This window comes from Dasypus novemcinctus, chromosome 4, assembly GCF_030445035.2.
Source record: "Dasypus novemcinctus isolate mDasNov1 chromosome 4, mDasNov1.1.hap2, whole genome shotgun sequence".
NCBI classification, from domain to species: domain Eukaryota; kingdom Metazoa; phylum Chordata; class Mammalia; order Cingulata; family Dasypodidae; genus Dasypus; species Dasypus novemcinctus.
In genome coordinates, this window is record NC_080676.1 from 62,953,559 (window position 1) to 62,966,370 (window position 12,812).

General features: G+C 40.7%; 1 long non-coding RNA gene across 1 annotated transcript in view; it reads left to right on the forward strand.

The window, feature by feature from the left end:
• Positions 1–98: 98 nt before the first annotated feature.
• LOC101424381 (uncharacterized) overlaps positions 99–12,812 on the forward strand; it is a 61,397-nt gene continuing 48,683 nt past the window's right edge. The window contains exon 1 of the long non-coding RNA XR_002798338.2: positions 99–367. This is a non-coding gene — a long non-coding RNA (uncharacterized lncRNA). The remainder of the gene's footprint in view (positions 368–12,812) is intronic.

Consider the following 12,812-nt stretch of genomic DNA (forward strand, 5'->3'; position numbering starts at 1 on the left):
TACGGCCTGCTCCGCTAGCGTCACGTGGGCTCCTCCTCTGTGACGTCGGCGTCTTCGCTGTAGCAAAGCTCGGCCTCTGGAATTCTGAGAACTAATTTGCTATTCGGTGACATAAGAGGGGGAGTGCGCTTGCTTTCCCGGGGTCTGGGACTAATTCCTCCTCTCTTGCCCATAAACTCAACCTCTTCTCTATCAACTCCTCGATCGAAATACACAAAAGGAGTAAAAGGTTTGAACCAATGGGAGAAAGTATGTTATATATAGTAGTTTTAGAGAGGCGAGTCAGAGAGAGGAAAAAAAAAACAACAAACAATAAACACCAAGAATATTAGGCACCACGAGAAAAATATTTGCCAAGCAGTTTTCGGTGGGTTCATTTACTTTTTTTATTTGGGAGCAGGTTTTTTGTTTTGTTTTGTTTTGTTTTTCATTTTTTGCTGTGGTGGCTTTGGATTTTTTTTTTTTTATGTGTTTTTATGATTTTCGGATTTTTGCTTCTGATTTTGTGTTTTGCAAGTTTGGTGTTACGTAAATAGAAGGATCCGGCATCGGATGGATTTTGATTAGGGCTCACCCACCCCTTATCTAATCTCTCAAGCGCTTTTAAGATGTATTATTTCAATACTTGGTAGTATTGGAAGAAGCTTAAATTTTCAGTCATGTGTAACAATCCCAACCCCCACTTTTTCCTTTTTCCATTTTTTTCTTTTCTTGGTGCAATTTTCTATTTCCCCTTGGACTTTTACAGAAGGGAGCTTCTCCTGCACTTGAGAGAAATGTTCAGAGGATTTGGTTTGGTTTGTTTCTTTTCAGGACAGCAAGTGGTGGGTTTACTCTTTCTGTTATTATTGACTCTTAGAACATGTCTTGTTGCAAGAAACGTGTGTGTATTTGGGTATGCGTACGCGTGTGTTCTCCAAAATCCTGTGAGTCGAATACATGTTTGTGTTTTGCTTTTTCTTAAAGGTCGTGATTCCCCTCACCCCCACACCCGCTCATTTCAAGGTCGTTGTAGAAAATCACAGTCTGTGTTTAAGAGATCAGCCGGAGGGAATTCTAAAGGCCTGCCGTGCCAGTATCACAGAGACTGGATGTATTTAGAACAGACTGTGCTACAACTACGACGCACAGAACGGCAGCGTCGTCCTCTTAGCTTTCGAGCTAGTTGGGTGGAGGGGGGAAAAGGGTAGATCTTTCCTTCTCTCTCTCTTTCTTTCTTTCTAAAGGCAAATGCTGCTCAGAATCATTTCATTGTGGGCCTGGTTTGTTTGTTCAGGTCTGCCAGTTTCCCTATTTAAATGTTGGTTGGGGTTTTTTCCCCTCCTACTCATCCCTGAATGAGGGAGACTCTTGTTTCTTTTATGTCTCTCTCTTAAAAGAAGGGTGTGAGGAGGAAATAATATTTCAGATTCCTCAAGAATTAACCCAAAATGTTTGGACCAGAAGCAGCTTTCAAAGGTCAGACTGTTCTGAGCCTTGGCTGCCGGGAGTTGTCCTTCAGGCGACTCATTAAATTACAGATGAGTTCTTAAAGGTTCCACAAAATTTCTGCACATATTAATTTCTAATACAGATATCTCCCAAAATAATCTACTTCTCTCAACCCCAAATTTTGGTTTGTAATGGAGGAGTAAGTAGAACTATGAAAAATTGTTGGCTCTTTGCTAAAATGTATGGGATCACTTTCACTGATGGTCCCATAAGGAGTTCAGACCTATTGCTGACAATGTTATTGTTGATGTAGCCCCCATTTTTAAAAGGCTGTTGGGATTTTAGAACCAAGGGAGGTCCGAAGGAGATGATCATTTTCCACAAGGGCTGGAGCTTAGGAAATATGCATAAGTGTCTGTCCCTGTGAAATCTGAATATTTTAATATTTATTGACAGATGGATTACTGCAGCTTCTGCAGAAAAGCCTGTCTTGTGAAGGATTTTTGAAAAATATACATAGGCCTAATCCTGCCAATGTTGTTGAAATGAACATTTCCCCCCAAAGACAGGTGATATTGTCAAGTGTGGATTCATTCTGCCTGAAAGCAGACTATCTTGCTTTTTTCATTTGAATTCTTTTCCCCTTCATTTTAAAAGAGCTTTAAATGAATCCCTCTGAACTCAAAATGACACTCCAGTTTTGCTGAACTGATTTTCTTTGTGTATTTATATGTGTGGGTTTTGTTGGTTTTTTTTTTTTCTTTTTATGATCAAAAAGAACTTTGGGAATTCTCGGATGTATCCATATGGTTGGAATGTGCATTGTGTCGTTCTTCCCTATAATTGGTTCTATAATGGACCTTCTTCTATGAGTTGTGTCCACTTTTCTTGTCAAAACTGCCATGGTGCCTCATTGACCACGCAGGCCACAAAAACATAGCTGGTCCCTCCTGCATTCCCCTTTGCCAATCCAAGCTTAGCCCCGTGGGGGCGCTGCAGAGCAAAGAGAAATATGCTCCTCCACTCAGATGAACCAGCCCGAGTGGGGGCAGGGAAGGATTCACCCTTTCGGGACCTCAGCCCTCACTAAAACGTCGGTAGGCAGCCCGTGGTGCTTCAGAGCCCACCAGGCCCGGTTTATAGATAAAATAACTTCACCACCGTGGGCCTCAAACCTTCTCAGTTCATTATTTCTGGGCTCAAGGGCCAGAGTTCCACATTTCTACAGCAGTGTTTTGCCAAATCGATGTGTTTACATAAAAAGAAATTGATGAGACTATTAGGGAAAAAAAGAGGAAATATTCTAAAGATAGAGACTTGCTTTAAGGTGGGTCCCTTTCTCTCTACTAATTGAACAGTGAGGAAACTTGTGCACCCACCCTCAAACCATTTTTCAATCCAAGGAAAGTAACTTTAGCAAATCTTGTGCCAATTGATTTTTCCCCCTCAGAATGTCCTTTCTCTCATTTTTTTATGTCTTCCCATTAATGACCAATTGGCATCACTCTGTGAACCTCTCACACTCCAGCCCTCTATGTTATAGGGTTAAGAAAAGGACTGACTTGAATATATTCCAATTCTTTTAGATCATCCTTAGGAAGCTCTAAAGAGTGATTCCATGTTTTGGGTCTCTTACGAGTGATTCCTGCAGATTTGGGAACACTGTGTATCAGCCAGTTCCATTATTTAATGGCTACTGGCTGTTAATATATTAGAAGACCAGGCCACCCTCCTTGCCCCATGGACTGCGCAGAATAGTGGGTTCCTGATCACAGCTGTGGGGTAAATATAAGCTTTATTACAAAATAAAATAGCCTGGTCCTAATAGTACATCTATTTAAAGAAAGGAACGGATTTCACATCCAGTTCCCATCTCAAAACCTTCCCCACAGTTCAGTCATAGCTAAAAAGAACCTGTCCTTGTAATAAACACTGTCCTGCCCTCTTTCTAAGGAGCTCAACACAGGAAGTTGGTTTCACCTGTCAGGAACCTCTTGTACCTTTCTACATCCTTAAGCTATCATATGCAATGATTGTAGATTTTAAAACTGGAGGGGATCTCGTAGATCAATCACTCAGCTCATCCAGACTTCCTTCTAATATGACAGGCTGGTTTCTCAGGTGTGTGTGACTCTAGACCACAACTAGAAAATGGCCTGTGTGGTTTGATGGGTCATTTTAGAGCATCAGGGTGATCTGACCAACTGGATTTGGAAGTGGGTCTCCTGTTTTCTGGCAGAACTGAGGAAAGCAAGGTGGCTTTGTGCTCTGTGTAAATGTGAACTGGTTCTCAGAACAAACTCCAAGTCATGATGGGTATCTGATTTTTGATGGCCGTTTGGATTTGGTTGTATTTGCCACCTGCAGTGCTCTATAGAATGCCACTTTTGGTGGATGTGGAAGCTGTTATCTACTTGCCAGGTAAAGTTTTACCTATTCATTTTATTTCAAGTCCATCATTTCGAGCTATTGTAAAGAAGCTCCCTTATATTATCCTTGGAGAAATGAAGGTGTTTCTTTGTATGTTTTAGAGAAATTGAGCAGAAAGTTTTGAGATATTAAAAACAAGAGAGAATTTCTAGCCACTACCTTCTGAAAAAGAAGTGTCAATGTCTAATTTTGATCCATATGTTGCCTGCTTTCAGTCTGTATTATTTTGAGACTTTTTTTTTCTTTAGAAACCTTTTCAGCCTGGTTCGGAGCTTTCCCCAAAACACTGGTTTTCCACACTTTTCTTGCAGATTTAAAATGGAAATAAATATCGGGAGCTTAAAATAGAGAAGTGATGGGGGGGTAATCATTTGTTTATTACATTCAATCACTGTTTTGAATAGGGTTTTCACTTCCTATGAAACCTTAACATGAGGGACAGCAGCAGCTGGACTTAACGCACGAGAGGGATGAGGAGAGGAAGGCACTTAAGTGTTTTGTAAACTCAGGGTGGCTGGCCCACCCGCCTGCCTGGCTGCTGCACTTAGCTGTCTTGACTACCTAAGGCTAGAAGTGGAAAAACTTGATTTGCTTGTTGTGCCTGCATTTTTTTTTTCTTCCCTCTCCACACCGCCCTCTGTACACCTGACCATGCAGAAGCCTATCTGAAGCTGGCTGGTGGCATGGCGAGCTCGAGAGCAGAAGAATGTGCCGAGGGAGGGAATGCTCGGTACTTTTCCATTCACATCTCCACAGTGGCTTTTCTTGTTTATTTCAACCTCCATCCGCAGAAACCTTTCAGCTGCCTGAAATTCAAGTCATTAAGCAGTTCCCTGAGGCCAGAATACAGATGCTTGCTGCATGTTTCCTTCATGTCTGTGTCTATGTAACATATGTACCTACCAAGACACACACACAAACATAACTCGGTGGGGTACAGGGTAAGGCAGAAGAAAAAAAAAACTGAATTTGTTGCCGAAAGAAACCTTGGTGTCTAATTACAGCTCTGCCTGGAACTCCTTATGGGACCTTGAGCAAAGCCACTTGTCAGGACTCAGTTTCCTGACCCGTAGGAAGAGATAACCCAGATGATTTACGGAATGTCTCTTTGCTTTAAATTCTATGCTTTTACATCTAAATACATATTTACATATCACTGAGGGAGGGGGATAGAAAGGAGCTGTGTGTATATATATGCCAGAGTGGGGGAAGAGATTAAAATATAAACTTCTAAGTAAAGAAGGCAGTGGCAGAATCCTCACCTCTATCAATTTTTAACCAATTATTGACCAAAGTCTGGGATTATGCTGAGTGGGGACAAAAGCCAGTTGAAGATTTCAAGTGTTAGAGTTGGAGGAGGCAGTTTCTAAGACCTTGTACCTTTGATCTCCTGCATTCATAATCAGATGTGACAGTTCCCAAGTGTTTTTATGCCCTATCATACTTTATTTTCTGTTTGTTTTTGGAAACTGTCCCAGTCAGTAATAGGAAGGAGATGACACTTGTAAACTAGACAGTCTTTAAGCCACTTTGGATGTGGAAAATACATCATAGCATTCAGAAAGGAAGGAAAAAGGAAGGGAAGAGAAGGGAAAGGGAAGGAGAAGGAGAAGGAGAAGAAAAAGGAAAAGAAAACCTAGAGAGAGATTCCTGGTAAGAAACTTAGAGGTGGCTCAGCCATCACTGCATTAAAGGTAATTATTTGAAGTCAGAGGAAATAACAGAGTTTGCTGTTAACAAAAAAGAAAAAAGAAAGAAAAAGAAAAGAAAAGCTTGATCTACTAGAACTGACTTGAAGCAATGAAAGAATACTTTCCATCAATATTTCCTATATATTTTTAAATCTCCATTCTTTAAAAAGAAAGGTCTAAAGTTTCTCAGGTGTGGTTGTCTAGACAAAATAAGGCCTTCAACAGACCTTGTCATGCTCAGGAAATAATAAAGCAACTCCTGTATAACAGCAGTGAGCTCCCACTACCATCACTATCCCTTGACTGGTATATTCTCTCTGAAATGTCGAGGCCTGTGCATGAGAGAGGTGAAGCCATGTTCCTTCAATGCAAAGCCATGTAAATTTACAATATACTGAAACTAGGGTGAGATAAAACTCTGGGTGTTATAGAAAAGAACCATCAACTGAACATAGCTCTATATGTTTGCCTTCATTCTCTGGATATGACTCCATCATGTGAATCCAAAAGTCCCTCTTCTCAACTTTCAATCTCCTGGCTCTACAGTTGAAGAAACTCAAAGGAGAGGAAATGGTTTAAGAACAGCCACCCACAAATGAGTGGTAATTGTATCTTCCCTCACTCCTTTCACCTTTTCCTACTTCTCTGCCAAGTGATTGAACCAAAACTTTGAACCAAAACTTATATTCACTATGGAGGCTGATATGTAAATAATTCTTGTTGAAATACAGCGAGTCTGAGTCCTGCCATACTGCAGTGTTGATCAGCATGACTCTTTCAAAGATTTGGTTGTACTTATCAGGAATCATAAACAGCTATGCCCTCTGACCCAGTGGTTCAACTTCTAGGAATCCATTCTCAAGGGCTAATTCAACATACAGTAAAAAACCTTTGAATGAATACAGGCATCTTAGCAAAATATCTAATAACAGATAATTTGAACAACCTACATGTTCCTTCCTGACTAGGTTGGGAAGATGAGTATTGATTGGGCAAGGGTTAAGTAAATTATAATATAACTAACTTTTCAAAATTAGAATTGAAAAATACTTATGTTAACATGTAAAGTGAAAAGAACTAGGATGTGGATATATGTATATACACACATACATACATATACATACATGTATATGTACATTATATTCACAACTATGTTTAAAAATACTCTTCACAGAAAATAGACTGAATATAAAAAGATGACATCATTAACAAAAACCTTGCAGTGGTCTTAGGGTGGTAGGATTATAGATGCCTTTTTTTTCCTCCTTTGTTCTTTTCTTTATTTCCCAAAATGTTTATGTATTAATTTGATATCTTACTCTCTCTCTCTTTCTCTCTCTCATTTATCTGTCATCTGTCTGTCTGTCCCACAAGCATGCATTCAAGACATGAAAAGTTCTAGGCAGTGTTTTTAGTGCAAATGATTAATCTGATTCACAGTTTTGAATGTTTGATTTTTCTTAAAGTTAGAGCCACCTACGTTTTTAGGGCCTACAGCAAAAGTGAGAACTGCCCACTCCTGGAGGAGACCTTTCACTCTGGGAGATACTTGTCTTCATGCCAACAAAACACCACCCTTTCTGTGCACATTGACCAAAATGAGATTAAGAAGGTTTTGTAGGCCTTTCATCTCTCTCCCACCTCCTTGGTCTTAGTGTGATTATCTTGTTTGTTAGTGTTTCATAGCATTTGCAAATGTCAAAGGGTTTCCTGGTTACTGTGCTGAGGCCACCCATGAGCATCCTGAGAGATAGACCTCCTTTGGCATCTTTCTGGTACTAGAGCTGATTAGATTTTTTATCTTATGTTTTGTGAGTCAATGCTGTGAAAAAAAATTTAAAAATAAATAAATGTCATCAATGTTTTCCTTTTTCCAGAGAATCACAAAGCTGTTAGGAACTTTGGGAGATACAGCATTTCTTGGTTGACTGGTTCTTGAAGAAGGGCATCAGAATTAGGGAGGTGGGGGTAAGGACCATGTTTCTAATAAACCCCCTCCTCCAAACTCCTGATGTAGTTCCTCATGCTCAGCTCATTCTAGTCATGCACTCATGCACTCATTCAAATAACACACATTTCATCGACTATCTTTTGTCAAGTAGATATTGTGCAAGATGCTGGGGAATCTGATGTGAGTAAAACATGGGACCCTGACTGCAGGAGGCTCATGGTCTAGCAAAGAAACAAAGGCTTAGAAAGATTCTGAAACTACCCTTAGGTCATGCAAAAAATAGTCCCTGAGCAATGACCAAATGTACTAATTCTGAGCCCAGTAAAACTCTATGGCTTCCTCTCAGATGCTGCTTCCTGCCCTGGCCCCATCCCCTAGATCAGTGGAAGGCACTGACTCCCTTTGACACAACCTTTTACAGTCTCTCATCCATTCTTCATTAGAGCAGGGTTTAACACAGCATCCAATAATATTCAGTCCCCAGTGTAAGCCTGGAGCACCCACTAAGCCTCAGCTTTCTCTACTACCACCAGCACCAGGCTGGCTGAGCCTTAAGCCAGAGCTTTGCTGCTAAGAATGCCCATTCCCCCAGTGAGACTAGACCTTTGTCTTGGATTCTAGCCCTAGGCCACTGCCTCTTACCAGCTCCCTCCTTGCAGAGTTTTATATCTTTAATTTTTATATCTTTCTGCATTTATTACCTGTCAGGTTCTACCCTGACCAGACAGATCACCCAGCAACATACTATTCCAAAACACACAGCCCAAAGTAACATCCACAGCCTGGATCCCTGAGCCCAACACAGTCATTAGCAGGAACTGGATACCCAGGAGATCCTGATTCCTTCTCAACCAAACCCAAGTTCACCCTATCCCTTTGGGCATCCTGGCCCTTTGGGTAATGAACTGCTGGGTAATATTTCCAAGCGTCAGCCCCTGCACCAGACTAGTTTGCTCAGCACCATCAATAAGGCTCAGTCTGCCTCAGGGTTGAACCAATCTGCCAAGAATTATAACCATTTCCTTTCTGTGGCCAGGCAAGGAAAAGTTAGATATAATGGCACCTCCATAATACCACCAGACAAGATTTAAGCCATCTTAAACTACAATTAGTTGAAAGTTCAGCAGCTTTCAATGTCTCAGCATCAAGATCAACCTTGCCCTTTGGAGGCACTGGTATGAAAATGTCAGCAAAATGCTCAAAAAGAAGATGGGGCAGAGAAAGATTAATAATGATGTTAATAAAGGCCATAATTTGAGAAGGTATATTGCAAAGATTTGATGATGATGAATCAAACACTTTGGGCCCAATCTCATGTCCTACCTCATTTTTCTTCTTTCTGCATCAGATGCCTTAGCATCCTACGTGGGTCCCATGTACTTCCTTCCACTCCACACCCATGACTCCATCTCTGCTTTCCTCACTAGGATTTAAGCTCCTAAGGATAAGTGTACTTTTTTTTTCCTTCAGGATTGTGTCCAACACATTATACTCACTTAGAAGACATTGATTAAATTAAAATCCAGCTAGAACACAAAGAATTAGATGTGAAATCTGAGGATCTGGGTTCCAGTTAAAACTCCACAACTGACTAATTTCTATGAGTCTCAGTTTCTTGTTCTCTAAAACAGTAATTTCTGTTAAAGACCTATATCACAGGATTCATATGAGAATCAAGCACAACGGAGGGGAAAGTCCTTTGAAGATAATGCAGAGTTCAAATGGTTGCTGAATGTTGAATGAATGAGCCAACTAATCAATGACCTCTCACAGTTAGGTGAAGCTATCAGGTTATTAAGTAACAGAATCTGTTACTCAGATTATAGCTGGGGAACAATGTATTTGAAGTACCCTGCCATGACTTTGTAACCATCCTTAAAAGTGGTTATTTCGCTTCCCAAAATACTTTAACCCCTTAAGTACAGGAAGATATAAGTTACTGTTAAGTGATTCAAAGAGAATAAAAAAATCATCAGAAAGCCGTTTTGTTCTTGAAATGCAGAATTGGAAATGAACCATTTCCCAGTAGTGGGAACTGAAATCCAGTATTAGATCCTCCTTTTTGTACCTTCTTCCTCTTTTTCCCTCCTCTTTCTACCTTAGCCCCTCCCCCTACCTCCCTTGCACCCAAATGGAAAAAGTTAACTGCTTCGAACTAACTTCCGTCTTAGAATAAAATATCAGTGAAGTAAAAAATTATCAGGACAGTTTTCTAGGATCAACAAGGTAGATATCTATAGGTTCTTTAAAGATTCAATAAGCAATTAAATTGATGGGTGGTTTACGAAAGTTATGCTATCTTTCTATCAACGGCGTAAATGATAAGAGCCCTGGTCCAACTCCATCTTACTAAGAGAATCCCTAAATCTATCCTTCCTGACTCTGCAACAAATGTAGAGTGGATTCCATGAATGTCAAGGTGAATAAAAGAAGGGATTAAGTGCAAGTTAGTCTTGATAAGGAATAGGAAAGAAAATATGAGCATGGGTGCTGAGAGTAAGAGAAAGAGTGTAAGTCCTGTCTGTTAACAGGACAAGGCAGCATCAAGCAGATGAAGCAATAGGCCTTTGTTAGGGTTTAAAAGCTCTTCAGAAGCCCATGGTCTACTTCCAGTAGCCTATAACAGTAGGCAGGTAAATGGAACAAAATACCCAGTGGATGCAACAACCTCCAAAGGGGACAAGGGGGTAGGTGGTAGTGACAAGAGAGAACCCCTAGAATTGGGAACCTGCCCATCTTGCTGGTTTTGCCAGGACCAGACCCATGCTCAACAGCTCATTTGTTTTTGGATTCCTAAAGGTGGAGTTTCATATGACATAAAAACTGCAACCTTAAAGGTACTCCAAGTGGGCGAGCTGGGAAACCAGGAATCATGGGTGATGTCCAAGCTGAGCCAGAGCAGGCACCTCTTCCATATGACTCCCTTTTATTCCTACCCACTCCTATCATTCCCAATACCCTCTTGCAGAAGCTACCATTCCCAATACCATAACTGCGGAAGCTGCATTCCTACACAAAGCTAAATATATCTGGGGGTGGAGGTGGGGAGCAAAGCAAAAAAGATATTACTAAGACACTTCCCTTCTCAAGTCAGAAAACTGAGTATGTTTAGTAAGAGGATGGAGGAATGCTATTCAACCCAAGGGTTTATGAACTGAAAAAGTTGGAGAAACAGGGCAGAGTCAACTATAATTTCTTAATTTATCACCTATTTAGTGGTACATATGTGTCCATATTTTCAGGTATTACCAATATGCAGCCACAAAAATTATAAATTTAACTACCAATTATGAATCGAGTACCTTCTATAGTCTACGCTTTGGGCTAGACTGCATATACAATGAATGACGGAGATCTGTTCCTATGGGGGCTTATAGTCTAATTGAAGAGACAAGCATTACACAAGTAAATCCACAAAGTAGTATATAGTATGATTTATGATAACTGAAACAGGAAATAAACAAGATGCTATGAGGTGGACATAATTTACCTGAGTGCACAGGGATTTCTAAGGAAGTAAACTTTAAGCTAAGATCTGAAAAATGAGAATAGGTTACAAGACCAAGAGAGAGGGCACGTGTGCCAGGCAGAGAGAAGAGAGGTCAACAACTCCAAAGTGTGTACAACCATGGCATGTTCAAAGACAAAGAGGCCATCATGTCACAAGTGCAGGGAGTGGAGTGCTAGAAGATGAGGTTGGAGAGGGAATCAGGAGCTGGACCATGTGGGCATTTATAGAGAATTGCCAGGACTTTAGAGTTCACTCTGAGTGCAAAGAGACATCATTGAAGGTTTTTAGGCAGGTCTTTGACATGATCCAATTTATTTAAGAAAACTACCCCAGTTACTGTGTGAAAGATGAATTAGAAAGGGGTAAGAATGGATTCTTTAAGAAGCTATTGTAAGGGTCCTAGTGGAAGATAATGGTAGCTTGGGTTGGGGGTCAACTAGGATGTGGAAATATTTGAAATATATTTTGCAAGTAGAAATGACAGGACTTAGGATTGATTGGATTGAGGAGGAGGTGGGTGATAAAGGAGAGGAGGTATCAAGAATAAATATTGGGGGATGCAGTTGTGGCTCAACTGACAGAGTGTCCGCCTACCACATGGAAGGGTCAGGGTTCGATATCCAGGGCCTCCTGACCCGTGTGGTGAGTTGGCCCACATGCAGTGCAGCTGCATGCAAGGGTGCCATGCCATGCAGGGGTATCCCCCACATACGGGTGCCCCACATGCAAGGAGTGTGCCCTGCAAGGAGAGCTGCCCATGCGAAAAAAGTGTAGCCTGCCCAGGAGTGGTGCTGCACACACGGAGAGCTGATGGAGCAAGATGATGCAACAAAAACAACAACAGTTTCTTGGTGCCACAGACAAGAATGCAAGTGAACACAGAAGAACACACAACAAATGGACACAAAGAGCAGACAATGGGGGGAGGGGAGGAAAGGGGAGAGAAATAAATAAATAGTAAATCTTTAAAGAATGAATATTCGGAGTGGGTGTAGCTCAGTGTTTGAGGGTCTGTTTCCCATGTATTAAGATCCCAGGTTCAATCCCTAGTACTTCCTGAAAAAAAAAAAAAGATACCAAATTTCTGGTTTGGACAAATGGATGAATATGTTTCCATTGACTGAGTTAGAAATATTGCAAAGGGAAATCTTAGGGGAGGGAGGTGGGAAATTGCTTGCAATCAAGAACTCGGTTTTGAACATAGTAGGTTTGGTCTGAAATGTCTCTGAGGTAGATATTGGACTAGGTAGTTGGATATCCAAGACCTGAATTCAAAAGAGAAGTCTTGTTTGGAGAGATATATTTAGGACTCTTCAAAATAGAGGTAATATTTGAAACTATGGGGAAGAATTAACTTTCTTATCACAGTGGGTATTTAAAAAAATAGAAACAAAAAACATTGAAGGTGGAATTGTGCTTAGAAAGATTTGAGTCCAAATTCATTGCTCAATTGATAGCAAAATTGGGACCTAAAAAAGTGAAGCCATTGGTGGAAGCAAAGCTGATGGGCAACTGAGTTTCTGACCCAGGTCTCCTTTCTCTTGGACCAGTACTTTTTTGTGTTCCACAGTGTTTTCTAAACTTTTGACATTAATATAGTTGAAACTGATAAGATCTCTGTAAGTGATGTAATTCTATAGATCTGGCTCATGTTGTCATGCCTCCTATTTTATATCCTTTCCTGCTGTATGTAAATCACCACACCCTCGTAACTTGCTTGATCCTCTCTTCCTTTAGTCATCTTGGATTATTCCCCCCAGGTTCCTTACTTACTGAACAAGAAAGTACAGTCATCTCC